The 26980-nt window shown below is 39.6% G+C and overlaps 1 protein-coding gene and 1 long non-coding RNA gene across 16 annotated transcripts in view; one reads left to right on the top strand and one right to left on the bottom strand.

Moving 5' to 3' along the window:
- The window catches only part of RBM47 (RNA binding motif protein 47), a 182455-nt gene that overhangs the window by 142310 nt on the left and 13165 nt on the right, over nucleotides 1-26980 (top strand). For 10 of the 15 annotated variants that reach the window (XM_070372308.1, XM_070372293.1, XM_070372297.1 and 7 more), the window contains one exon: nucleotides 4675-4798. The exons of the other annotated variants lie outside the window; for them this stretch is intronic. The gene's annotated coding sequence lies outside the window, so the exon portion shown is untranslated. The remainder of the gene's footprint in view (nucleotides 1-4674; nucleotides 4799-26980) is intronic. 15 annotated transcript variants of the gene reach the window in all.
- Nucleotides 172-26731, bottom strand: LOC138988224 (uncharacterized). Its single transcript, XR_011464510.1, has 4 exons — nucleotides 26392-26731; nucleotides 22144-22219; nucleotides 21235-21346; nucleotides 172-1671 (listed from the first exon to the last, which is right to left on the bottom strand). It is a non-coding gene; the product is annotated as an uncharacterized lncRNA (long non-coding RNA).

Here is a 26980-nt window from a genome sequence, read left to right as displayed (position 1 = left end):
TTCATTCTGCCCTTTGGTAAGAAACATTTGAATTGAAAAAGAAAAAAATCCACCTTATCAGTGGGCTAAATTCTATTCCTGATGATATGTGTTATACTTACTAAAAGTCATGGTTTCCAGAAATGTCAGGAAAGTCTTAAAAGGTGATTTTTTTTGCGGGGGGGGGGGGGGTGCTATATTTTATTTCTATGGAACAGTAGCATTTGAACAAAAACATGATACTACCAATGACAATATATCAATTATGTGCTTAGTATTGAAAAGGTAGTAACAATCCCTCTCCCTAATTAAACAGTGAAGCACCTACTGTGTGCTAGGATTGTGTGTGGGACACTGGGACTATAGCTGTGATCAGATCTGGATCCTGCCCTGGTCAAGTCTATAACTGATTGGAGAAGACTGCCATTATACCAACTACTGTAAGATTAAACCAAGTAAAATTGCCAGTATTCTACTGTTTTTGTCCCCTCAGGGGGCAATTTCATTGGATTCAAGCCAGTGTTATGAAAGGGTCTCCAGAGATGACCTCTGAGGAGTGAAGTGTAAGGATGAGAACAAGCTAGCTAGGCAGGGCATTGGTGAAGATTTGAAGCTCTAGGAGTAGCAAGTGTTGGGGAAAAGTGACACAACATGAGGCTGGGGAAGGAGCCAAAGTCTTCCTTACGTCCCTTACTAAGGACATTGACTTTCTTCTAAGGGCAGTGGAAGAGAGGGTAGAGATTTAAGCAGGAGGGTGACATGATCAAATTGTGTGGGTTTTAGTTAATTAATTTTTTGCTGTTCTGGATCTTCGTTGCTGCGCATAGGCATTTTTTCTAGTTGTGGAGAGCAGGGGCTATTCTCCAGTTGCGGTGCGCGGACTTCTCATTGCAGTGGCTTCTCTTGTAGAGCACGGTCTCTAGGTGCAAGGGCTTCAGTTGCGGTGCTTGGGCTCAGTTGCCCCAAGCCGTGTGGGGTCTTCCCAGACCAGGGATTGAACCCATGTCTCCGTCATTGGCAGTTGGATTCTTAACCACTGGACCACCAGGGAAGTCCAAATTGTGTGTTTTTAAAAGGTCACTTTGTCTGTCTTGAGAGCCAGATTGATTGCAGCAGGCAAGAGTGGATGGGATGAAGTCAGCTGGGAGGCTGTGCAGCTGTCCAGGCAGGAGCCGATGACTGGCAAGATGCTTTCAAAATGTAGTGTCTCGTGTTATCCTTGTAACGACTCTCACCTGTGGCGTTAATATCAGCTTCAGTATGCTGGTGAGGATGCTAAGGCCAGAAAGCTAAGTGGCATGCCTGTACAGGGTCTCAGGCCGCTGGCAGAGCTCGAACCAGCACTCTGTTACCAGACTCTTGCTCCAGTAGACTCCTGGTAGCTTTAGTGAAAACTGAAAGTGAAAGTCACTCAGTCATGTCTGACTCTTCACGACCCCATGGACTATACAATCCATGGAATTCTCTAGGCCAGAATACTGGAGTGGGTAGCTGTTCCCTTCAGACTTGTATACTATTGTCCTGGGGTGTGGACAGTTCGTTTATGTTTAGAACCAGTTTGTTTTTAAGAAACAGAATTCTCATTCCTTGGTGGAGGACTGGGGTTGAAAAAGTTATTTTTAGCCTCACTTTATGCTTGAGAGTTGAAAGAAGCAGAATGTGACATGGAACTTGATATTAGACTGGAGCCTCCTTTTGGAAAAAAGACAGTTATTAATTTCACATATTTATTTATACCTTGCCTCATTCCAAAAATAGACTTGAACAGCTTTCAAAAATACATATGGTAGACAAAATAGAGAGGGAGGAAATCAGGGCAGGCAAATGAAGATGATGCCATAGGTGTTGTAAGCCCAACAGAAGATTGCCCTCGGATCCTACCAACTCTCTGTAACTGTATGGACCACAGCCCGCCAGACTCCTCTGTCCATGGGATTTTCCAGGCAAGAACACTGGAGTGGGTTGCCATGCCCTCCCCCAGGGGGTCTTCCCGAACCAGGGAACGAACCCACGTCTCTTAGTCTCCTGCATTGGCAGGTGGGTTATTTACCACCAGTGCCACCCAGGAAGCCTATAATGGACACTTACCTGTAGCTTTTTCACAGAACAAGGAGTGAAGGGTTGGAGTGAATGAATTAACCCAGTTTCTGTCTGGAAACTATTTTGTTTCTCTATGAACTTCCCCACAAATCTTATGTGACCTTCAGTAAGACAGTTTACTCCATAGTAAAATGGAGGATTTATACTAGAGATGGACTTCTTAAATGGGGTGCCTCAGGACACCCAATATTGCGTCAGGATGAGTGTGGAGTGACAGGAAAAAAAGTGGCATCTTGAAGATTTTCATGATAAAATAGTATTAAAATATTTATGAAATGACTTGTGTTTAGAGTCATTCTGGAAAATCAGATTTTTTGGTAAATAAATAGTCCTAAGTATTTTTCCCCCCCGGGAAATTTTCTGTTACTTAAATTGCCATGAGAGGCACTTCAGTAATCCTTTCCATCATTAAGATTCAGCACAAAACTATGTAAAATCTATAATTTCATTTATATATTAATAATTTGCTTCTACTTCATAGAGTTTACATCTCCATTACCATGATATTATTTTTCAAAGGGAAACATTTGCCATTATAGAGAGAAAGCTTACAATTTTGCACCAATATTATGTGCCAGGAATAGTGTTTTATAAGTATTTTCTCTATTCTCCATACAGTCCCACAAGAAATTAGCTCCACTTATGGATATGGAGACTGAGGCCCAGAAAAGTTTAGTTAAGTTTGTCAGGATTCACTTAAATAGTAAATGAATAGTGCAGGAGTTTACATTTTATTCTGTTGTCTTGACTGGGCAGAATTAATTTCAGGACACACCTTGTAATTTCCACATTTATTGTTCTTTATCAAACATGTGATGGTGATCATTAGGAATTATCTAGAATGCAGCATTTAAGAAAGGTGAGGGTTATATGCTTTGAGATGTACAGAGTTTAACAACAATTATTCTATGATTTATTTGAGGGTGTAGCTTTATTTTTAGTAGATCATTAATAATTAGGATTAAACCCAGTTCATGGCTTAGTTTTATTGCTTGTGTTGCTATAATGTTATGGATCCCATTGAATGCCTTGCCAGTCACTGCAATATATAGTTATGGTGGAATAATTTTGGAGCTGTAACTGACTATGTACGTACATGTTAAGTCACTTCAGTCGTGTCCAACTCTTTGTGACCCCATGGACTGCAGCACACCAGGCTCCTCTATCCATAGAGTCTCCAGGGAAGAATACTGGAGTGGGTTGCCATGCCCTCCTCCAGGGGATCTTCCCAACCTAGGGATTGAACCCATGTCTCTTATGTCTCCTGCATTGGCAGGCGGGTTCTTTGCCACCTGGAAAGCCTGTAACTAACTGACTTAAAAGGCTGTTTCATTGGCAGGTTCTAAATTGTGCTCTGTGGTTCTAAAGAACCTATGTGTTCCCACACAGCCTGGATGGACGATGGAGCAGAATGGGTGGAGATGTTTCCCCATATCATCCCCTACTTCAGCTTAGCCAGCTCCTGTTTTATCAGTTTGTTTCTGTATCTAGGTAAATTTTTGGTGGAAGAAAGGATGCTACACCTTTAAAAAAAAAAAAAAAGAAGCAAAACAAATATTAAAAAACCAGTTTGAAAACTACTGGTAATCCAACTTTTTTATTTTTCTACAGGAGAGCAAACTTTAGCTCAGCCAGGTAAAACAATTTGCCTAAGAACATAGAACAAAGCATGGCAGAGCTAGAATTAAAATCCCAGCCTTCTAGGTGCTCCAAGTCTGGCGTTGCAGCCACTGTACCATATTGGATTGTGGCAGTCATCCTGGTCTTCTGATGGCTTCATGAGGGCCCTCTGTATTTAGGTGAGAATATTCCTGAAGTTTGGCAGATTATATTAGTATTTCCAGGTGTGAAATAAAGGTAAAAGTTTTGTGCTCAGGATATATATTTTTCACATACCCTTTTAAAATAACCTTTCTCTTGAACTTAAGTTTCTTTTGAATGCTTTCTATATTATGACTTTCAAGATTATCCTAGGACTCTAAATCCTATTTTTTATAGTACTCCATGCAAACAACATCCTCCAAAGTGTCTTACACATTTTAGGGCAGAATAACAAGTTTATTTTATACCAGCTCTGATCGGTTGGTGGTGGTTGGCCGAAGTGCTTGTTTCACTGGTTTTTGAGACCCTCTGGATCTAGCAGGAAAGAATGTGATGATCCATAGTGATGTGTGACATAAGCCCCCAAATGGGGATGGGGGGAGTCCATGAGCTAGATAGTATCATCTCTTTAAAGGGGTACCGCCGCTTCTTCTTGTGGATTTATAAGCATAAAATATAAGCTACATCTGTATTCATTCCTAAACGCTGTGTTGTTCATCTTGGAGTCAGGGGTGGGGAGGCAGGGTTCTAAATAAGACAGAGGGGAAAATACAACAAATGGAAGAAATTGGTCATTTTCTTATGGCCATTCCCTGTTTCTTCAAGGATAGGAGGAGGAACAAAAGGTTGCGTTTCTTGATCTGAAGAGAATATGATAATTAGAGTAACAGTAGTTTAGTTTTTTGAAGAAAATGGCCCCAAATTCATATTGCATGTATGAAAATTTTATTGAAATAGAAAACATTCCTAGCAGGTTTTTTTTTAACTCCTTAGGATTTGTCTCACGGGGCACTCCAAAAACTGAACTGAGAAATCCCAAGAAAGCTACCTGAATCTTCCTGTGTATTCTTATTCTACATCCTGTAGAGGATCAGACAAATCAAATTGGTGGTTTTTGGTAAGTACACCTTGCCCAAGTTTGATAAGCTTTCATTCTTATCAACCAGTACATCTGCTGTATAGAGAGTGTGTACCAGATGTATGTTTATTGACATTAGTACATATGACATGATAAGTCATTTGGTAAGTCATTTTGAACCAACAATATAAATCCTCATTTCTTTGCTCAGTTTACATCGTTGAGGCCCAAGACGAGACGCTACTGCTGCTGCTATGTGAGCTTCTTAGGAATTACTGCTTCTATAACTGTCTCCCTCACCTCCCCCAAATGAGTTCAAGCGATTTCACTCAGAGATGTCTTTTGAAATTTTTTTTGCAAGGAAGGTCCTTTGTAAATGTCAGAGAGCTACTGGTATGTCCTTGAACAATCTGTATGCCTCCTCTAATTTCTGTTTCCTCACCTGTCATATAAGGTAAAAATAACTATGTTAGACTCTCCAAATCATGGTAATCCTATGAACTACAATATATATAAATGCACTTTGACAACTATATAATTCTCCACAGATAGATGGTATTATTCTGTGGGTGATAATCCTAGGTATGCTATGGCAGGGATAGGGGGCATAGAAGAAAGAGGTTACTTGCATCAGCTTCACCCCGAATCTTGAACGGCCAGCCCTCACTTAGCTCTGAGGGGTAGAGACAGCAGATCCCTGTATGTGAGGGAAGAACTCCTGGTGACACTGGTTGCTTGGCTACCGCCCTCCCGCTTCCTACCCCAGCCCGCCTGCCTCACCACGCCCGTTTTCATATCCTCTCGGCTGGGTTCTGAACATGCCCACTAATTTCAGGGACACAGAGAGCTAAAATTGTTTTTAATTAAATATTTTTTCTTTTTATCAGAGCATATTCATGAAAGGAAACTTGGAAATTAAAGAATAGTATCAAATTACTTCCAAAAATCCAAAGATAACCACAATTAACACTGTAGTATATTCCTTTTTAGTTTTTAAAAATTGTTGTTGTTGCTTAGTCACTAAGTCATGTCTGAGTCTTTTGAGATCCCGTGGACTGTAGTCTGCTGGGCTCCTCTGTCCATGGGATTTACCAGGTAAGAATACTGGAATGAGTTGCCATTTCCTTCTCCAGGGGATCTTCCTGACTCAGGGATGGAACCTGCATCTCCTATATTGGCAGGCAGATTCTTTACCACCTAGCCACTTGGGAAGCCCTTTTAAAATTTTTCATATATATTCTAAAATATAATTTAACAAAATTAACATAGTTGAGAACATGAAATAAATATTCTAGCCTACAACTATGCTGTAATTGTTATAGCCATTTTCATATTTTTGAAGGTTTGTTACATCACATATATATACATACTATTATGTTCATTACATTGTGCTATGAATACCACAGTAGTGAACATACCTGACTATAAATTTTACCCATGTCTCTGATTATTTTCTTGGGTTAAATTTCTTTAAATGGAATTAATGAGAATGAACTTTTTTTTGGAGAATGAACTGTTAATTTAATGACTACTGTAATCGAGGTTGTCAAACTATCCTCCAGAAATGTACTAAAGTATACTTGCCATCCCCATCCCCAAACATGACATATGACAATGTTCATATGTACATGTACATATGACCACTGTACACGTGTACAGACTGCATTCTTTCACATTAAGATTTAAAATCATAAATGAATCTAAGAAGGTCAGGAAATATGAGCCTGTTCCCTCCCCTGGCCCAGCCCAGCCCTAACACACACCAGGCCTCTGAAGTAGACAGTATCATCCAACTGATGCTGTGTCCACCTCAGTGCCTGTGACCTGTTCGTGGGGGAATGCTCCCGTGAGGCTTGCAGTCACTCACTCGGCATTTATGCCACCACTTGTGTTCATAGTGAAAACAACAATAAAGATACCTAAACTTAACTGTGAACAACATGATGTGTTGTTTAACTTCCATTTTCTGACAATGCAGCAGTTCTGTAGGAGAAAAAAAGTTTCCCTGCATCAAGTATTAGGAAAAAATTTCAAGTTAATTATATTTTTATTTACTTAGTTTTATTATTGTTACTTTTTTAGCCATATCACGTGGCATGTGGGATCTTAGTTTCCCCACCAGAAATCAAATCTTCACCCCTTGCAGTGGAAGTGTGGAGTCTTAACCACTGAACTGCCAGGGGAGTCGCAAGTTAATCTTATTTTTAAATGTAAAAGTAAAGTAATAGGAAAATCCTTCAAGATAGCCTCTAAGGTTTCTTTTAACTCTAACATCTTTAATTCATAAGTAATAGATAATATAGCAAAGGCCAAGGACCTTCACCTTCCCCATCCCCAAACATCACATATGACAATGTTCATACCACCGCACACATGGACAGATTGCATTCTTTCACATTAAGATTTAAAATCATAAATATATCTCAAAAGAATGGTCAGTGGGCTTCACAGAGATTTGTAAAGGTGGTACTAGTGGTGAAAAACCCACCTGCCAATACAGAAAACATAAGAGACCCAGGTTCAGTTCCTGGGTTGGGAAGATCCCCTGGAGGAGGGCATGGCAACCCACTCCAGTATTCTTACCTGGAGAATCCCATGGACAGAGGAACCTGGCGGGCTTCTCAGAAAGAGTTGGGCATGACTGAAGCAACTTAGCATACATTCACACAACTAGAATTTTAAAGTGATAGTTTCTACAGACTAGTTCTATCTAATCAGCATCCTCACCAATTGCCACCCACCTCAACAAAGACACACTGAAAGTCTATACTAATCCTATTCATAAATTTAATCAGATTCTCAGACATTGGAAGACATCCAACAGGTTTAAGGAGTAAATAAGCTCATGAATATTTAGTTATGCTTCACCATTACCACTTACATCTACCAAAAATGTTAAAATGGTTTGACTCAACTACTGAGCAATGTCAGGAAGACTGGACCAATCTTTGGAAGAAAGTATGCCACTGGCCATTGAGCCCTCTCTTTGGAGTAGACTGTCCCTTCCATTTTAACACACAGTAGATAGAAATATTTGCGGGCTTCCTTTCTACTAGGATTTTGTGTCACCTTGTAGTATTGGTTTGTCCTGTACTTAGAAAAAAAAATTACATGTACATTGGAACAGCTCCCAATATCTAAAAGCATGAAGGAATTGTAGTAGTACCTCAGACTAACTCTAATCTTAATCTTAGAACAAGGACACTTTTAGACTAGATTTCACACGCAAGTCTCAGTTGATAAGCCAATACATTGATCAGTTTTCTCTTTGCCATTTGAATCATAAACATGAACAAAAAGCTGCATAATCTAGACATCATTTTTTCTAATAATTTTCCCATCTTCTCTTAAAGACCTGCATCCCTTCCTCCTTTTTATTCCACGTACTAACTCTGCTGGTTTTCCATGACTCTTTTTTTTTTTTCTTTTTACTGTGGCCAAATATCCATGGCATAAAATTTACCACTGTAATCATTCTTAGCTGTACAGTTCAGGGACATTAAATGCATTTCCGTTGTTGTGCAAATATCACATCATCTATCTATCTCCAGAGCTATCTCATTTTCCTGTCCTAAAACTTTGTACCTATTGAACAATAACACTCCATTACTCCCTCTCCCCAGCTCCTGGCAACCATTCTATTTTCTGTCTCCATAAATTTGACTACTCCAGGTAGTCTCATATAAGAGGAATTATACAACATTTATCCTTTGGGTCTAGTATGTTTCACTTAGTGTTAAGTTTTTATGGTTCATCCACATTGTAGTATGTTTCAGAATTTCCTTCCCTTTTAAGGCTGAATTAATACTCTATTTTGTGTATGTGCCACATTTTGTTTATCCATTCATGCACTGATGAACATATGAGATAATTCCACCTTTGGGCTATGTGAATAAAACTGCTATGATCATGGGTGTGCTAATATCTGTTTGAATCCCTATTTTCAATTCTTTTGGAACTAGTTCCACCAGCTCAGTGGTAGAACTAGTAGATCATGTGATAAAGTTTTTGAGGAACTTTTCCATAGCAGCTGCACCATTTTGTATTCTTACCAGCAATGCATGAGAGTTCTAATTTCCTCACATTCCTGTCAACTCTCATTTCTGTTTTGTTTTGTCTTAAATAATAGACATCTTTATAAGTATGAAGTGGTATGTTATTGTGGCTATATGTTACTGTGGGTTTGAATTGCATGCTCCTAATGGTTAGTGATGTTGAGCATCTTATGCTTGCTAGCTATTTGTGTATCATCTTTGGTGAATCGCCTGTTTATTCTTTTGCCCATTTTTAAGTTGGTTGCTTTGCTTTGTTATTGTTGCATTTTAGGAGTTCTTTATATACACTGGCTATTAATTCCTTCATATTTTCAGAAATTATTTTCTCCTGTTCCGTGGGTTGCCTTTTCACTCTGCGGATGGTATCCTTTGGTTCACAAAAGTTTTCATTTTGCGAGAGCCCAGTCTACCCATTTTTTCCTTGTTTTGCCTGTGCTTTTAGTGTCATGTCTGAGAAATCAGTGCCAAATCCAGTGTGATAAAGCTTTTCCTCCATATTTTCTTCTAAGAGTTTTATCATTTTAGCTTTTTACATTTAGATCTTTGATCCATTGTGAGTCAGTTTTTGTATATGGTGTATGGTAAGAGTCAAGGTTCATCAGAGTTCTTCCTGTAAACAGGTACTTTTCAATCCCACCATGTCTCACTGATGACATGTGTCATTTAAGCTACTGACACACATATTCCCGCATATGCTCATCCTCACTCACTTTGCCTTCCAGTCTAGGCTTCGGTGGTTTCCCAGTAGACAAGTGAGAGAAAGCTGAAGTGGTTGGAAAACTAACAGCTCAGCTGGCTTACCTCCCGTAACTAGGATACAGTGGTGAGAGCACTGAGGCAGTGGCCAGGATCAGCAAGCATTTTGATGTAAACATGCTTGATGAAATCCCCAACAAAAGAACAGCAGAAGTAGGTAAAGTTTCAGGAGAAGGAGGAAAAAGGGAGTGTGTGTTATGTGTGTGCGTGTGTGTGTTATATATGCACACATATATGGCAGCAGAGGGCAAGAGTGAGGTGACTCCACACTGGATACTGGATGTGGCTGTGAACTGTAGGTTACAGCAAATTTTTATTTATGTTCATACAAAAATAAATTTCTCTCTGTGCTGCTTTAGAAAAATCAAACTAGATTAACCACGGTTGTGTGGGCAAACTGTGTTTTCCAAACAATCCTCCTAGTTCTGTTTTACAGTGGAAAGAACCTAAAAGGGCTTACAGTGTAAAATGTGAAGGTCTGCTTAGCCTTCACTTGCAGCATCTTGAGAAGTAAGAAGAAACTACCAGGCCATGTAAGCTGCCTCACCCAGTATCACCAGGACCAAAGGTCTTCACTGGGCGGGCTGCTCTGATGGGCTTGGAGATAACAGCACCCCACTCACATAACTCATAGTTGCAGGAATCTACAGATGAATTGGGCTTCCCAGGCGGCTCAGTGGGTAAAGAATCTGCCTGCAATGCAGGAGATGAGGGTTCAGTTCCCGGGTCAGGAAGAGTCCCTGGAGAAGAGCATGGAAACCCATTCCTGTATTCTTGCTGGAGAATCCCATGGACAGGGGAACCTGGTGGACTACAGTCCGTAGGGTTGCAAAGAGTCAGACATGACTGAAGCGACTGAGCACACACGCGCACACACACATTAATTGGAAACTCTACATCAGAACCCAGGACTGGCAATAGGGCATCCAAATCTCAAATAAATTAGTGTTAAGTCTACTAAGGCTGGCTTCAGGACCTATGAGAAACACTGACCCAGTCTGTCCCCTCTTGTTCTTCATGGCGACTGGTTTACAGAGATAAACTGTTTGCTGTAGGTCCTCACCTTCTCTATGCCATAAAAGGCTATTTGGAGAAAAAAGAAATAACTAAGCCTATTAAATTTTCGGGTTTGACTAAGCCGTGCTTTCTAAAAACAGTTTGCAAGACTGATATAGTATATTTCCCCTGAAGCATTAAAGTCGTTTCACACTTTATTAACTCAGAGAATATCCAGTCTTTTCCTCTGAGACTGGGAATAAATGACTAGCTTAAATCAGAGACGTTTTTCCTGGTATTCTAGTTTTTCAATTGAAATATTAACTCCAAGTACACACAAGGAAAGTACAGACTGTGAGGCGTGAATAGCAATTATGTCTCAAACAACAGTCCCAGAAGTTTATTATACCTGAAAAATCATAAACTTCCTGACACTTGACCATTTCATTCTAAACACCCTAAGTTCAGGAAAACTCTGGATATAAGTTTCTGCACATTTCCTTTCTTAAATTTCAGTCTGTATTTCAGACTGAAATACAGTATATTCGTTTAACTAATATAGTTTTGATTTCTGTGCAGCATTTGTAGTCTTTGTAACTTTTATGTAAATTTCCAACTAACTTTAACTGCCTAGTTAAATTATAGACACTGGGAAAACTGGTTCTCCTCCATCCGCCCCCAACTTTTCCTTCTTCTAAAATATATCTTTCCTCAGAATAGAACAACTTCCCTCTCCTCCCCCAAACCTGCAGATTCTACCTTGGAAAAAAAATTAGACATTTAGTATTTAAATAATTCATAAATGACAAACTCTTCTCCTTTCCCTAGTTTAAAACCATATGTTACCGCATTTTGTTCAAATGGTGAATTCTTGGTAAAAAGGTGTGTGTGTGTGTGTGTTATTTAAACAAGGATTAAAGCAAACAGCTACTAATCAGACAGTAGCATCAGTCTAGTCCTATACGATCATCTGGAGTACTTATTAACCATGTATTTACATTTGAAAACCAGGAATATAAAGTGACAATTTAAGATGAGAAAGAGAAAAAAATAAGAAAAAGAAAAGATGAAAGAAGTATGAATAAACAGGAAAAATGGCAGCAGTGCTTTTTTTTTTCCCCTCCCCAAAGACCAGAGATCCAGTGCTGCTTCCCCATTTCTTACCCCCTGAACAAGAGGCTGTGCCTGCCTGTGTGGCAAGATAAGTGACACTACTGGGTCGTGGAGGTTTCCTGTGTGGACATTTATGAACTTCTGTATTATATCCAGCATCAGATTAGTTTGTGATTTCTCTTCCAAGTCATCAGGACTCACTACTGCATTGGAGAACTGCCCAGGAGCAGAGAAATGCCAGGGGGGAAAGGACCCTACAGCAGTGTGTGAGCTCAAGCGCTGTAACACCCAACCTTTCAGGATACCCGCACATAAAAGAGCGTTTGGAAACTGCCCTCGTGGTCAGGCCCTGGCTTTGTGTCTACTTCCTTGTGGCACCATAAAGTCTCTACCAAAGCTCTGAGACAATATAGTAGAAGCTAAGCATATCAGCTCAGGCAAAAAAAAAAAAGTCTTGGAAGTTCTCCAGCTGCCTGACTGACCAGTGCCTGCTTTCCAAGAAGACTCTTGGGAGCCTTGGCTATCGTCCATCAATCAGTGATTGGTGGGGCTTTTCCCCTTGACCTTGCTGATGCCTGAGCTGTGTATTAGAAATGCCAACTCCTGTGCCAAAGCTGGGGCTTCCCTAGTGGCTCAGTGTTAGAGAATCCACCTGCCAACGCAGGAGATGTTGATTCAATCCCTGGGTTGGAAAGATCCCTTGGAGAAGGAAATGGCAACCCAATCTAATATTCTTGCCTAGGAAATCCCATGGACAGAGGAGCCTGGCAGGCTACAGTCCACGCGGGTCTCAAAAGAGTCAGACACGACTTAGCAACTAAATAACAGAAACAACAATGCCAAAACGGACCTATCCATTCTTTTTGTGTGTGTATGTTGCTCATGGGATGTGGGATCTTAATTCCTCAACCAGAGATTGATCCCAGACCCTCAACAGTGAGAGTGTGGAGTCCTAGCCATTGGACTGCCAGGGAATTTCCCCTTTCTATTCCCTGGACAATACTCTGTATGGCTATTTGTGCTTAGTTCTAAATGCAGGTAAAACACAAAAGTTAAATATAAATAGGATCTCCAAAGCAATTTATTGGCAGTTATATATAATATTACAATTCTTTTTCGAGCTTTATCTTACTACATTTCTTATAAAAGACAGTGCTCATTCATTGGTTCTTTCATTAATTTTTTTCCTTTACTGAAACATTTCTTCATTTTGTGCTAGGCACTGGGGATACCAATTAAGGTCTCTGCCTTTTAAAAGCTTCAGTTATAGATAATGAAATAAACTATGTTTCTTTACTTTTTCTAATACATTTCAGACAGTGTAGAATAAAATGGAAATAGGCTAAACTGTCTACAATCACTTCACAATAGGAAGTAAATTTTACTTTTTCTGTTACAAAGGGCCCTTTCTCAAATGGCCCCATTTCTAATAGAGTCCAAGTTTTTATAACAAGAATTAAGCTACTGAGTAGTAGGGTTTAACTTTAAGCATACTTTTGCTAGAAGCACATGTTCTTTAAACTTATCATTTTCATTTTTCACTATATGAAAAAATAATAATAATAGCAATAATAATAAACCAAGTATCACCAGAGGAAGAACAAAGCTAGAAAGTTAGTTAAGGGAGAATAACATTTAAATGTTCAGTGGATAAAAAGAAAATGTAATTTGGGGGTTAGTTTAAAGTTGCATTTTAATGCATATTGTCTCTGCCTCCCACTAGAAAGTTTACTTCCTTTTATATGTTTTCTCACAAAGAGCCTATTATAGTCATATTGCTGTGGTATTTGAAAATATTTTTAACTTCAAAAATACCCCACATTCAACTTAAATATTTGTAGAAGAAAGTAACCCATGGCTTAATCAATATTGAGAGTACTTCTGGCCAACTTCTATTTCACTGTAACTAGTGCCTTGGGATACTCGTCTAGGAAATACAAGAACATCAACATTAAACAGGATCTGATTTTTTTCTGTGCTGGCAGATACTGTTCCCTTGTCAGAACTGAGATGACTAATGTTAACCAAACAAAATCAGAAGGTCACACCTAAAACTGAAACTAATGTTTGTCTATGTCACTCCATCGTAGAGTCTTTGTTTCAGAACAGGCAATTTGTCATTTTTCTTATAAGGAGACCTATGATATTCTTGTATACTATGATTTGACATACCACCAGAAGGTAATAAAAGAACATAATCCATAGAGCATGTACTCATGTATAATATGGCACAATAATAATAGCCATATTATTACCATATAACTACCACTTGCTAATATACTTTGAAACTCGGGGAAAGGAAAAGCATTTACATACCATCATAAAGCTACATATGCTTATGTTTGGGAAAGTTCACCTTCTAAATCTATTTTGGTATAAATTCAAGAAACTAAATGAATGAAAAATACTCTTTATACACAAGTTTTAGAATATATATGTAACATATATATTCTAAAATATATATATAGTCTAAAATATGTGTATGTGTATATACTCTAAAATATGTGTGTGTGTGTGTATATATATCTCCTATATTTGGACTTTCCAGATTTGTCTTGAAGATAAATGGACCATTTATCAAACAATTTAAACTAAACACTGTACTCCCAAAGATGAAGCCCCTTTATTAAATTCTGATTCCCATTTTATCACTGTGTAATTGGGATTTTGAGCTTAAGTGCATGATTATCCAGCTTCTCCATCAAGAAAATGGGACCAATACTTTGGCATAGTGTTTTAGGTCTATATCGATATAGGGAAGGTATATTCAGAAAAGATATAGAGAGAGAGATCAATTTTTCAATAACTTGAATCATATTCTAGATGACACAGAGGATTTCCTAGCTAAAGGAACTCTATGATAAATCCCTTTCCAAATTAAAGAATATTTTTGTGATAAAAATTACCATCCATCAAACCACCAGTTCATATATTCCAATGCTGGCACATGAAACTTTTCTGTGAATATTACTCCCAGGTAACTTTCTTAAACTTGTAGTGGTAATTTGAATATATCATAGTTAATAAACAGTATTTACAACTACATTCAATGGGAAGACATAAAGCATTAGTGTAGGTATACTAAGTAATAAAAAGGTAATACACAATTGAACAAATATCAGAAAGAACATAGTATTTGCTCTTTTGCATAATCATTAGCTTTGAAAAAGGCATCATTATAACCACATGTGAAATATGTGGTTATAATGATGCATTTCCTATAGCAATATATAATAGCTATAGAAGTTCCCTTTCAGTTTGTCCACAAAAATCTGGGAGTAAATTCCTTCAGATTCTTTAGCTTTTAAAATTATACTGTCAAGCAGAAAATTTGTGATTCTTAGGTGTGACTTACACACGGGGCTGTACTCCCAAGAGTACATCCTTGAAAAACATCTATTTTGCTCAACTGAAATAATAATTATTTAAAAATCATATAGTATATAAAATACAAAATAATAAATTTGAGCACTTAACATAGCCAAGTACTTTTCTAAGTATTTTCTATGCATTGTCTCACTTAGCCTTCACAACATCGTGGGGTGTATTATCACCATCTTATAGATGGTGAAACTGAGGCTTAGGGAGATTAATGGCTGGTGTGACGACACTTGCTTCTCAAGTGGTGGAGCCAGGGTATGAAGCTAGGTCTGATTCCAGAGCCTGGGTGAGTAGCCCCCATTCCCACTGCTATATCATAGTCCCCATATTCTCACTTGAACATTTGGATTATGTGAATTCTAGTCCTTAAACATTTCCATTTAAGAAGTTAATAGTGCTTTTTTAAGTCTAAAAAGTCGAATTTGAACCTATTTACTACTTTATAAAGGGCCAGAAATAGGCTATGGAACAGTTTGCAGCACTCTCTGAAGGGTGGGGGAAGTGGGGCGGTGTAATGAGGCATTTGGTATTATAGAAAGGTATGGTTTTCCAACAATTTTACTGTGGATCTGTGCTTGAGTTTCCTTCAACTCTGTCAACCAAGGTCCATCTCTCACTGATAGTAGTTTTACCCTGTGAACACTGGCTGCGGTTAACTCTGCTATTACTAAGAACATAGCAAAGAGAGTTACCACAGCAGAAAGGACCCTGGGCTTTGTCATCAGCTAAATTTCAATTCTGAGCAGTCTTGGGTAAGTCATTTGATCACTCTGAGCCTGAAGTTCCCTGATCTTGAAAAAGGAGGCAACAGTAGCTAACATTTATCAAATTCTTACTGTATACTTGGTTCTCTTCTAAGGACTTGGTATTATTATCTAATTTATTCCTCACAGTGACGCCTTGAGATAGTGATTGTTGTTACCACCAGTCCAGTCTCATTCTGCAGATGAGGGTGGTAAGGAACAAAGACTTTAAATAAATAAGTACATCACTGTCACACGGCTTCACAGTTAAAGAGCTGGGGCTCAAACCCAGGAAATCTAACCCAAGAGAGCAGGCCTTTTGCTAGAAAGGGCCAGACAGTCAATATTTCAGGTTTTGTGGGCCACACTGTCTCTGCTGCAGCAGAGGTGTCTTTTGCACACTAAGTGCTCAACACGAGAGTTTTTAAACCATACATTACAGAAATTTCATAAGAGATTATTTCTAGTCCATCTCCTTCCCTCCAGGGAATTTATGTCATCTATTGCATTTAAGTTGCATTTGAGTCATCTATTCTCTTTTATGCCACTCTCTTCTTAGCATATGAAGGAAATAACACTCTCCAACCATTTTCCCAGGAATGCTGGAGATGCTGTGGAATACAGTCCTCCTCTGAAATTATCCCACTGCCGTAAATTGATAATAATATGATAGCAGTGAGCAAAGCGTCTGGCTTATAAAGATGCTCGATAAAATTGATTTTGATCTTAATGATTTTAATTACTTCATTCTATTACAACATCATTGGGTATTATATTTGTAGTTATGCAATCAATATATGATAATGTAGTTTTAGGTGTAGATGGAAAAGGTGGATTACCCTTGCAGAATTTCCATCTGTCTCTAAATATAATTAGCCAGATGTGCAGATTTTCAGTCCTCACCCACCTGTTAAAGCTGGATCACTCTTTGGGTTCTGTTTTGACCCACAATCCATTGTTGCTTGTAAACTTTACAAAGCTATGATCATGCCTTTGGCACTCAATGTTTGTTGAAAGACCATATGTGATCTCCTGTGTGTGTGTGCATGCACTCAGTCATGTCCAATTTTGCAACCCCATGGACTGTAACCCGCCAGGCTCCTCTGCCCATGGAATCTTCCAGGCAAGACTACTGGAGTGGGTTGCCATTTCCTCTTCCAGGGGATCTTCCCAAGCCAGAGGTCAAGCCGGCATCTCTTGCATCTCCTGCATCGGCAGGCAAATTCTTTATCAACTGCGCCACCTGGGAAGTCCCAGGGCTAAGTAACCTGATGTGGCTGCCTGTCTTTGCTCGTGGTCTTTGCTCTGCCCTCTCTTTTCTCCCTCCTTCTTCATCTACCCTTGCTTGGCTGGGAACCCCAAGGACTATGCTGCATTCATGACTGCATTACCAAGCACCCAGCACGGCCTGGCAATCAGCAAGTGTTCGAATGAATGAATAAATGAGTGACTGAATGAATGCATGCACAAACATCGAGCATCTATTTTATCACGTCATTGCCTTCTGCCTAAGGGGTACAGAGGTTGGTTCTAATATCAGTGAATTGACTTGTGTTCCAGGGGCAATAGTTGTTCATAGCGTGTCAAAAAACAAAATTCTGAATCCTAAGTGAAGCTTTTGACATAATTAGAAACCAGCAGTGACACCAGAAAAAGGTCTAAGTCTTAAAAACCAGATGGTCAGCAGTTTTCACATGTCCGTGAAGCCAAGGGGTCTGAATTGAATAAGGCATTTCTATAGCTCGGCAGATCCTTAGCCTGATCGCAAAAGTGCTATTTGGGTGACGTAGGCCTGTCAGTTTGCCGGATGGCAAGTCAGTCTAACGACAGAATCAGTGTGTAGGGCTTTATGGTGGTAGTTCTTTGCTTTGAAAAATTAATAGATTTCCAACCAAATTAATTTGAGTAGTTTTGTATCAAAGAGACATTGCTTTGGATCTTTGAAGTCTCTTGCACATGTCTCAGTTTTGATAGCCTTGACAGGAAGAGCCAGGTCAAGACACCAAGCCCATGCTGAGTGTGGAGATACTACTATTTCATTAGTACCTCTCATGTGTAAGTGTATAGACTTCCCTGGTGGCTCAGCGGTAAAGAATCCACCTACAATGCAGGAGCCTTGGGTTCGATCCCTGGGTTCGAAGACCCCCCCGGAGGAGGGCATGGCAACCCAGTCCAGTATTCTTGCCTGGAGAATCCATGGACAGAGGAGCCTGGTGGGTTACAGTCCTTAGGGTCACAAAGAGTCGGACACAACGAAAGCAACTTAGCACACACACATGTGTAAGTGTATAATCTGTTTATAACTCCAAGGTAGACTCGATCAGTAATTCTCAACAGGGAGCAGTTTTGGCTCTCTGGAGATGTTTTTGGTTGTTACATGTAGAGGGGATTGGGAATGTAGAGGGCAGAGATCCTATGAGACATGCTACAGTCTACAGGAGACCCCCTCCACCCAAACCCAGAATTATCACACCCACAATGGCAGTAGCCAATTCAGAAACTTTGGGTTAAATGACACTCAAGGTTCCTTTGCAGCTCAAATTCTGGATTTTAGGAAATTAACTTACATACATCAAAGAATTTTCTAAATTGCCAAACACTATATACATTCAAGCTACTATTATGATACAAGCCATCACTGCTTTTCCTTCTCCTCTCTGGTATTTGTGGGCCTGTCAACCTTTCGGTTCTGAGCCAGATCCCTCAAATATTTAGGTCAGAAGAGCCAAGATAGGGGTGAGACTAGAAGTCCCTTCTACTGCTTGTTCACAGCTTGGGAGAACATTAATTCAGGAAGTAGATGTGTCCGAATTTGCCAGTTTCATTTTTTTTTTCAGCATTACCCATCAACCTGTTGAGAAAGAAGTGTATGTGTGTAATGCTTATTTAACCAGATAGCATATTCTTTTTAACTTTTTATTTTGTATTGGGGTATAGCCAATTAACAATGTGACAGTTTCAAGTGAACAGCAGGGCATGAAGGGACTCAGCCATACATATACATGTGTCCATTCTCCCCAAACTCCCCTCCCATCCAGGCTGCCACATAACATCAAGCACAGACAGTTCCATGTGCTATACAGTAGGTCCTTGTTGGTTATCCATTTAAAATATAGCAGTATATACATGTCTGTCCCAAACTCCTTAACTATCCCTTCCCCTGCCCCCAGGCAGCCATAAGTTAGTTCTCTACCTCTGAGTCTCTTTCTGTTTTGTTAAGTTTATTTGTATCAATTTTTTTTTTTTTTTAGCTTCCACGTATAAGGGATGTCAAATGATGTTTCTCCTTCTCTGTCTGACTTGCTTTACTCAGTAAGACAATTTCCAGGCCCATCCATGTTGCTGCAAATGGCATTATTTCATTCTTTTTAATGGCTGAGTACAGATAGCAGATTCTTAACTGGTATTTATGTGCTGCCAAAACCCCACAGAAAGTTCCCCCACGCCACCCCTCTGGGGCAGGTGGTTCTACCCCTCCCCTGGTACACAGCCAATGTCCCTGGGAACCCACAGCCAAGTGCCTCATTTCAGGGATATGTTGATAGAAATGCCTGGGAAAAATGAACCTCTCGGCTTTCACCTGTTTATCAGTCATTCACCGAATGATGTGCTTTACCGTAACAAACTCTGTACCAGCATCAGTGCAGTTGAAGACCCATTATGAATTAACTCTTCTCAGAATTAGCCAAGAGCTGACAGAAGGTATGGCCCAGAGTACCTCTATTCTAGGGCCCCTTTATCCTTCCAGGATTTTCCCTAAATAAAAGAGAATCATGGGAGGATTTTTGTGTGTCCCACGGGCCATGCCTTCAAATAGCACAAGGTTACTGGCCGAAGTAGAAAAGGTTGCTGTGCTTCAGCTTTCTGTTTGGGCCCCCAGGTAATTTCCAAGTATCCTGCCTCCATTTTGAGCAGAACTGCTGTAAACGTTCAAGCTCTGGGGTAACAGAAATGTCCCTATCCCCAGAGGCCTGCCCACCTGTCCTCAAGCCCAGAGGCCTGCCCGGTGGTGGGAGTGTCTGCCCTGCTGTTGACTCTAATGGGTGGTGGTAACTTGGCACAGAGCAGTAAGATAACCGCTCAGCGTGAGGCCAAATCTTCGAAACTTTTTGTAGAAGTTGGTCTTCAATTCTTTTCCCCCTCATGTGTGATATTAAGTATCATTTAATCTTGGAACCAATCCTCTTGAGATGGGTGCTATTACTAGAACCATCTCAGAGATGTAGACAGGGAACCTCATATGACATGGCAGGTAAGTGGCACAGACATGACCTGAACTCATGTTTCTTCAGCTCCAAAGTCCTTGCTGTCACCAGTACGGTATGTATTTTATTATATCTATACATTGTGTATACTGAGTCATGCCTAAGAAGTGACTATCAGTAAAGACACATTTTATGTTATAAATAAGGGGACATAAAAATAGAACTCTAACTGCAAACAGAGCCAGAATTACCTCTTGAATAAATTCTAAAACCTTCTACTGGATTAAATTCCAGTTAGTGCTGGAAGATTCACCACTGAATATTACGTTCAAGGTACAGTGTGTCTATTAGTGAGCAAATAAAGCTCCCCCAAGAATTCCAATTCCAAATTGCATAGTAATCACACACACACATAGACACACACATGGCTGTGAATCAAAGTTAACTGGTGGTTTGTGCTACCATGAGTGTAAACTCATGCCTGCTTTTGATCCCAGGTAAAGACTGGTTGGTAAACATTGGGAATATTTCCCAGTACAGTGTTATCCCTTGCCCTCTAAAATGTCCCACTTCAGAGAATTCCCTAGTAGTCCAGTGGTTAGGATTCCATGCTTCCACTGCTGCGGGACCTAGATTCGATACCCAACCAGGGAACTAAGATCCCACAAGCCATGCATCAGGGCCAAAAGAAAAATGTCCCACTTCAAACTTAAAATCCTACTGAAAGGTACTCTAAACCAGTATTAAGGGAATTCAAATCCTTGATGATTTCTGCTTTAAGCCTGAGTTAACCCCAAGATGTTATTTTACACTAACAAGCCCAAACTCAACCTAAAACAAAAACAACAAAAATTCTAGCTAATAGTTCAAAATAATAATAGCTTGATTTTGATAGTATATTCTCCTGTTTTACATGCCAAACTGTGAATAAATGAGTAGTTTTGAATATAATGCCATGTTTGTTTAATGAGAGCAGCCTTCAATGAAGACTAACGTGTTTTCAGTGTGTGAGAGCATGGCTCTGTGTGGGGAAGGTCCTGCTGCCAGGGACCTGGCATCCATGTGGGCTGCGGGACCGTCTGAGCCCAGTGCAGCAAGTCTCTGCAGGTTCTTTCTGGAAGAGCCTCTTGCAAAGTGCTATAGCCAAAGGTTAGGTGAGAAACAGGCTTACACTCGGATGGCTGAGCGACGTCACCAGTAGAAAATCACACTGCCAGACAACTTACCTGCTATGAATGGAATCTGGGAGGTTCTGATATGCCAGTCTACACCAGAATTCACAGGCTAGGCTTCTCATTCTGACTAGTGTAGGGTTGGCTGGGGTAGCCTCTTGTTTCTCTGTAAACACAAGGAAGATTCTTAACTCAGTCTTAAGACTGGGTAAGATTTTTAAGTTCAAATTTCTTACGCTAACATTTCTTGAGCACTTGGCCCGAGGTTCTGCACTGGGAGCTTTGCATGGATCATTTCAGTTCAATGGTAGGAGTCACTCAGGGCAGCTGTGGTACAGACTCTTAAGACACACTGTCAGGGTTCAAGGTAAGCTCCAGGAGGACGAGGTCCACTGGTATTTGGCACATAGTAGGTGCTCAATTTGAAGAAGGCAATGGCAACCCTCTCCAGTACTCTTGCCTGGAGAATCCCATGGACGGAGGAGCCTGCGTAGGCTGCGGTCCTTGGGGTCGCTAAGAGTCGGACATGACTGAGCGACTTCACTTTCACTTTTCACTTTCATGCATTGGAGAAGGAAATGGCAACCCACTCCAGTGTTCTTGCCTGGAGAATCCCAGGGACGGGGGAGCCCAGTGGACTGCCATCTATGGGGTTGCACAGAGTCGGACACGACTGAAAGCGACTTAGCAGCAGCAGCAGCAGGTGCTCAATTAATATGTACAGAATGAATGAATTTAAAATCTTAAGAAATTTTGTTTACATATAAGTGTTAGGAGCTGAGCCAGCATTCTTCAGCAGATGTCTCTTCTTCTGGTCTCATAAATTTGACTGTGTAGTTAAATGGAAGACAGCTTAGAATTGCAGGGGGTGGGGAGGCAAGCAGTTTGAGAAGACTCTTTAAAACTGGTCCTGAAATTAAGTAATTGCTCAGCATAGGAAACAGGGAAAAGTGACTGTAATACCTTAGCAAGAAGAATCTTTGTTATTTAGTCTCATTGATGTTCTCCATGAACGAAGGTTGGCAAACTTCTTCTATACCTGGCCAGAGAGTAAATATTTCAGCCTTTATGACCCATGCAATCTCTGAACTAGTCAAGTCTGCCACTGAAATGGAAAAAGAGCCATCTTTCTTTCTTTTTTTTTTTTAAAAGAGGATGACTGTTCCAATAAAACTTTATTTAAAAAAACAAATGGCAGGCTATATTTGGACCATGGTGTAATTTGCCAAGCCCTGGTCTAAAGCATGTCTAGTTGTAATAAAGTTTCTGTTTCATCTCTGAAAGAAGGGTCATATAGCTAAATGTTATATAGCTCCCCTGCTTTCAAGACATTAAATAAGCCATATATCTTTTACATATCTAAGCCTTTGGCCTTGAAAACTCATTAAACAGCATGGTAATTTATTTAACTATGGCATCTTAGACATAAAGATAAGAAGAATGGAGTTTGCAGACCATAAGACTTTCTTGAATGTGTTAAACTAATGCAATATACCATTTGTAATGGCCTCTAATGAAATCCTAACTTTACAGAATCTTATTTTTATCCTTCTCACTGTGTGTTAACCTTTACATAATAAAGAACCATTTTAACTGTTTTTACACGTACAGTTCCGTGGCATTAAGTACATTACACTGATGTGCAACCATCACCACCACCCCTCTCCAGAACTTTCTTATCATCTCTCACTGGAACGCCATAAACCATAGTTCCCCATTCTCCCTCCTCACAGTTCTTGGCCACCACTATTCTGCTTTCTATGAATTTGACTCTTTAGGTACTTCATGAAAGTGGAAACATACAATATTTGTCCTTTTGTACCTGGCGTATTTCACTTAGGGTATCTTCATGGTTCATCCATGCTGCAGCATGTGTGAGAATTTCCTCTTCTTTAAGGCTGAATAATACTCCATTGAGTACACATGCCACATTGTGTTTGCCCATTCATGTGTAGTGGACTTTGGGGTTGTTTCTACCTTTTGGCTACTGTGAATAATACTGTTATGACCAATGGTGTGCAAATATCTGTGTTGAGTCCCAATTTTCAGTTCTTTTGAGTATATACCCAGTAGTGGAATTGGTGGATCATATGATAACTGTTATGTTCTTGAGGAACCACTATACAGTTCTCCACAGTAGCTGCACCATTTTACATTCCCACCAGCAATGAGCAAAGATTGCAGTTTTTCTACATTCTTGTCAACACTTATTTTACTTCATTAGTTTGTATGTTTGGTTGGTTATAATAGCATGCTAGGACTTCCCAAGTGGCTCAGTGGTGAAGAATCTGCAGTGCAGGAGACCCAGGTTCAATACCTGGGCCAGGAACGTACCTTGGAGGAAGAAATGGAAACCCACTCCAGTATTCTTGCCTGGAGTATCCCATGGACAGAGGAGCCTGGCAGGCTACAGTCAGTGGGGTCACAAAGAGTCAGATATGACTGAGCACTCACAGGTGCGTGCACACACACACACCCACACACACAATAGCATGCTAATGGGTGCAGAGTGGTATCTTATTGTGGTTCTCAGTTGCTTTTATGTATCTGTAGTATAAAAATAGTTCATTTAAATACTACACTAATTTATATTTCATGCAAATTATATATATTTTTTTCATGGGTATATGCATTTATTCCTCTCCTAACTCCAGAATTATATGAGATGGCTTCCAAGGACATGAAAACAGTAAGATGAATAATATACATAGCTAAATTCATGGCATTGGGAATATAGGAGACTAAAAAAATGAAACTATAGCCAAGATCAGATGAACCTGAGAGTGTACTGTAATGTCTTACACAATTAAAAACTAAAGTGACAAATTCAGTTCCAAACCTCCTAGGGGTCAAAGTAAAAAGGGAAGGGGGACCAGTAACATGATTCATTTATCCCAGATGATGAAAGGGCACGAAAAAAGGCTCTTCTTGGCTTGCAGGTGCAAGAGAATAAGCTATAACTACTTACTGAAAGCAACAGATTTTCTGGTGAAATTAATAGGGCTGGAATTGAAAATGACTCCCTTAGCCTGGCATTATACAGCTTTTTGTGAGAGTTAAAGAGTAGTTTCAAAGTACAATTATCAAAGTATTAAGAAAAAGTCAATTCTACATCTCTCAGAAGAGATAGAAGGACTATTCCTTTGGACTTTAGTCACTGTTTTATGTAGTTAAACCATGTTAAGATCTTGAATTCCCTCATACATGTTTATATATATATGTATACACCTGGCATTTCCTTCCCAGGTCACAGATTATAAATGCATATGTGTTTGTACAAAGAATCTTCTTATCTTCTTATGAATATATCCTTATCTTCCTTTTGGAAGGAGGGAAAGATCTTCATGTTCAAATCTGATACTGAAATTTCTGCTTCAACACAAAACTCCAGGAACTATATTATTTTCAAATTTAAACCAGAAAAAAAGTCTTCATAATAATTGGATATGTTGCCAAAACAGCTTTCAAGCAACTGAAGAGCAAAGAAAATTAAAAATAAGAATAGCAGCCATATCAAACAGATGTTTTTAAAGAACTGAGAAAGTGTCAAAATTACTCTAAAACTAAATTGGTCTGAAGTTTTACCCAGAAGTTTGGATGAACTGTAATAACTGACATTTCTTGAGCATTTACAACTTCCCAAGCACAGTTCAAAATGCTTGTATGTATTAACTCACTTTTGTAAACTTAACAAAGTTAATACTGTTATCATCGTTCCCATTTTATAGACAGGGAAACTGAGGCATGAAGGAGCTGGATATCCTTGCTTCAGGTCATACAACTAGGAAGTGTTCAAGCTAGGGTTCACACATAGTCATGCACTCTGGTTCCAGTTCAGTTCAGTTCAGTTCAGTCTCTCAGTCGTGTCCAACTCTTTGCGACCCCATGAACCACAGCACGCCAGGCCTCCCTGTCCATCACCAACTCCCGGAGTTCACTCAAACTCATCTCCAGTGAGTCAGTGATGCCATCCAACCATCTCATCCTCTGTCGTCCCCTTCTCCTCCTGCCCTCAATCTTTCCCAGCATCAGGGTCTTTTCAAATGAGTCAGCTCTTTGCATCAGGTGGCCAAAGCATTGGAGTTTCAGCTTCAACATCAGTCCAGTGGCCACTCACTAACCCATGAACCTGTACTGCTGCTTGATGTTTCAGCAGATGAACCAAAGTAGTACTGGTTGGCCAACAGGCAAAAACATACATTCTGTTGTGTCCCTATCATTCCTTTTTTTTTTCTTTAGATGAGCAAATGTACCTTAATTAACCTTGAAATTTCCCTTAATATCCTTGTGTAGAATTCCCAGTAGTAAATTTTAAACAATGAAAAAAAAATTTAGTTGAATGATGAAACCATATTCCAATTATAAATCATATTTTTACAGTTTTAAGAATGTGGAAGAATGCTTATAAAATGAAGTAAAGCAGCAGATGTAAATTTGTTGGAAGCCTAGCTCCACCTCTCCCATTCCCCCCAAAGAAACTATCAAAAGAAAGATGGAAAAGTTTATGTGGCTATCACTGGGTAGGAGAATTAGGAATAACTTCTTTTCCTACTTTTTCTTAATTTCCATAAAATTTACTTGAATACTTTCATAGTCCAAAAAAATGAAATAAACTTCATTTTTTAAAAAAAGCTAAGCAGAGCTATTCTTCACAAAGGCACAATAAGAAGCGCCTAGTGATAGTCTCACTGTCTAATTTTAAATCATTTCTAAGGCTCTTGCTCTGAAGGAGTGAAGGTGGCATGGTTTGGACTTGCACTTATGTGGGTATTTACTTTTAGAAAAAAAATGAAAAACTCTGCAATTGTCCCATTGCAAGTATTCAGTAGCCACTTGTGGCTACTGACGGCTTTTTCATCATCACAGAGAGTTCTTATTGCCCAGCACTGGTTTAGAAAAAAGAACACAAGATGGCTTGAAATCAAGTCCCGATAGGAGTGGATACCTACTGTGTGAAATGAGTAATTTATTCAACCTATTTCCCCACAGACAAATTGGGACTAATGATACTGTCACTTACCATGAAAGGAGATTAAGATCAAATAAGATAATGGATGTGACAGTTCTCTGAAAACTATCCTGCAGTTTACCAGATAGTTGTTTTCAAAAATCCCCAGCCTGAACCTAATCTAGCTCTTTGTGCACTGATTCCAAATCCATGAATGGTTCATAATTGCTGACAAGGAGTGACAGTGTAAAAGTCAGACTTACCAGCTCTTCACACAGTTCTTCGAGCAAGTCCTTCGTTATTGTGGATATTCCATTTCTTCCCTGTAAAAAGCTTCAGCACACAGTTCTGTATCTTCTACAACACCTCCTCAGTTTTTTCCTTAACAATATAAATACACTGCCCTCTTTCCATTCCTAAATGAAAAAGCCTCTTTAAAAAGAAAGCAAAGAAAGCAGACTTTGTCTGCCAAAGAAATAAAGGGGGTAAAATACTATAACTAAAAGGAAATCAATCTGAGTTGACAGTGCAGGAATTAAGCAAAAGATGTTGCCAACTGCCTCAGGAACATGAGATTTGCACCCACAGTGACAGCAGGTTCTCTATGCTTCAAAGCTGTTGGGGGTACTGATTAGGCGGAAGTACCTGCTCCTTCTGATTTTTTTTTTCCTGAGTCACTTCTGGTTTTTCCTGCAAAACAACTTGCCTAATTTAGACTATTTTAGAGCTGCCGCTCATCCAGAGAAGTCCCCATCTTATTTCTCATTTAACCACCCGATAGTTAAGCGTGAGTCTTGGATGGCTTTAAGAAAAAAAAAGAGGAGAAAAAGAAGGAAAAAAATTGTAGTTAAG

Source organism: Bos mutus, chromosome 6 (assembly GCF_027580195.1).
Source record: "Bos mutus isolate GX-2022 chromosome 6, NWIPB_WYAK_1.1, whole genome shotgun sequence".
NCBI lineage: Eukaryota > Metazoa > Chordata > Mammalia > Artiodactyla > Bovidae > Bos > Bos mutus.
Note: the sequence above shows the minus strand (reverse complement) of the source record. Positions and strands in the feature narration are given on the sequence as shown.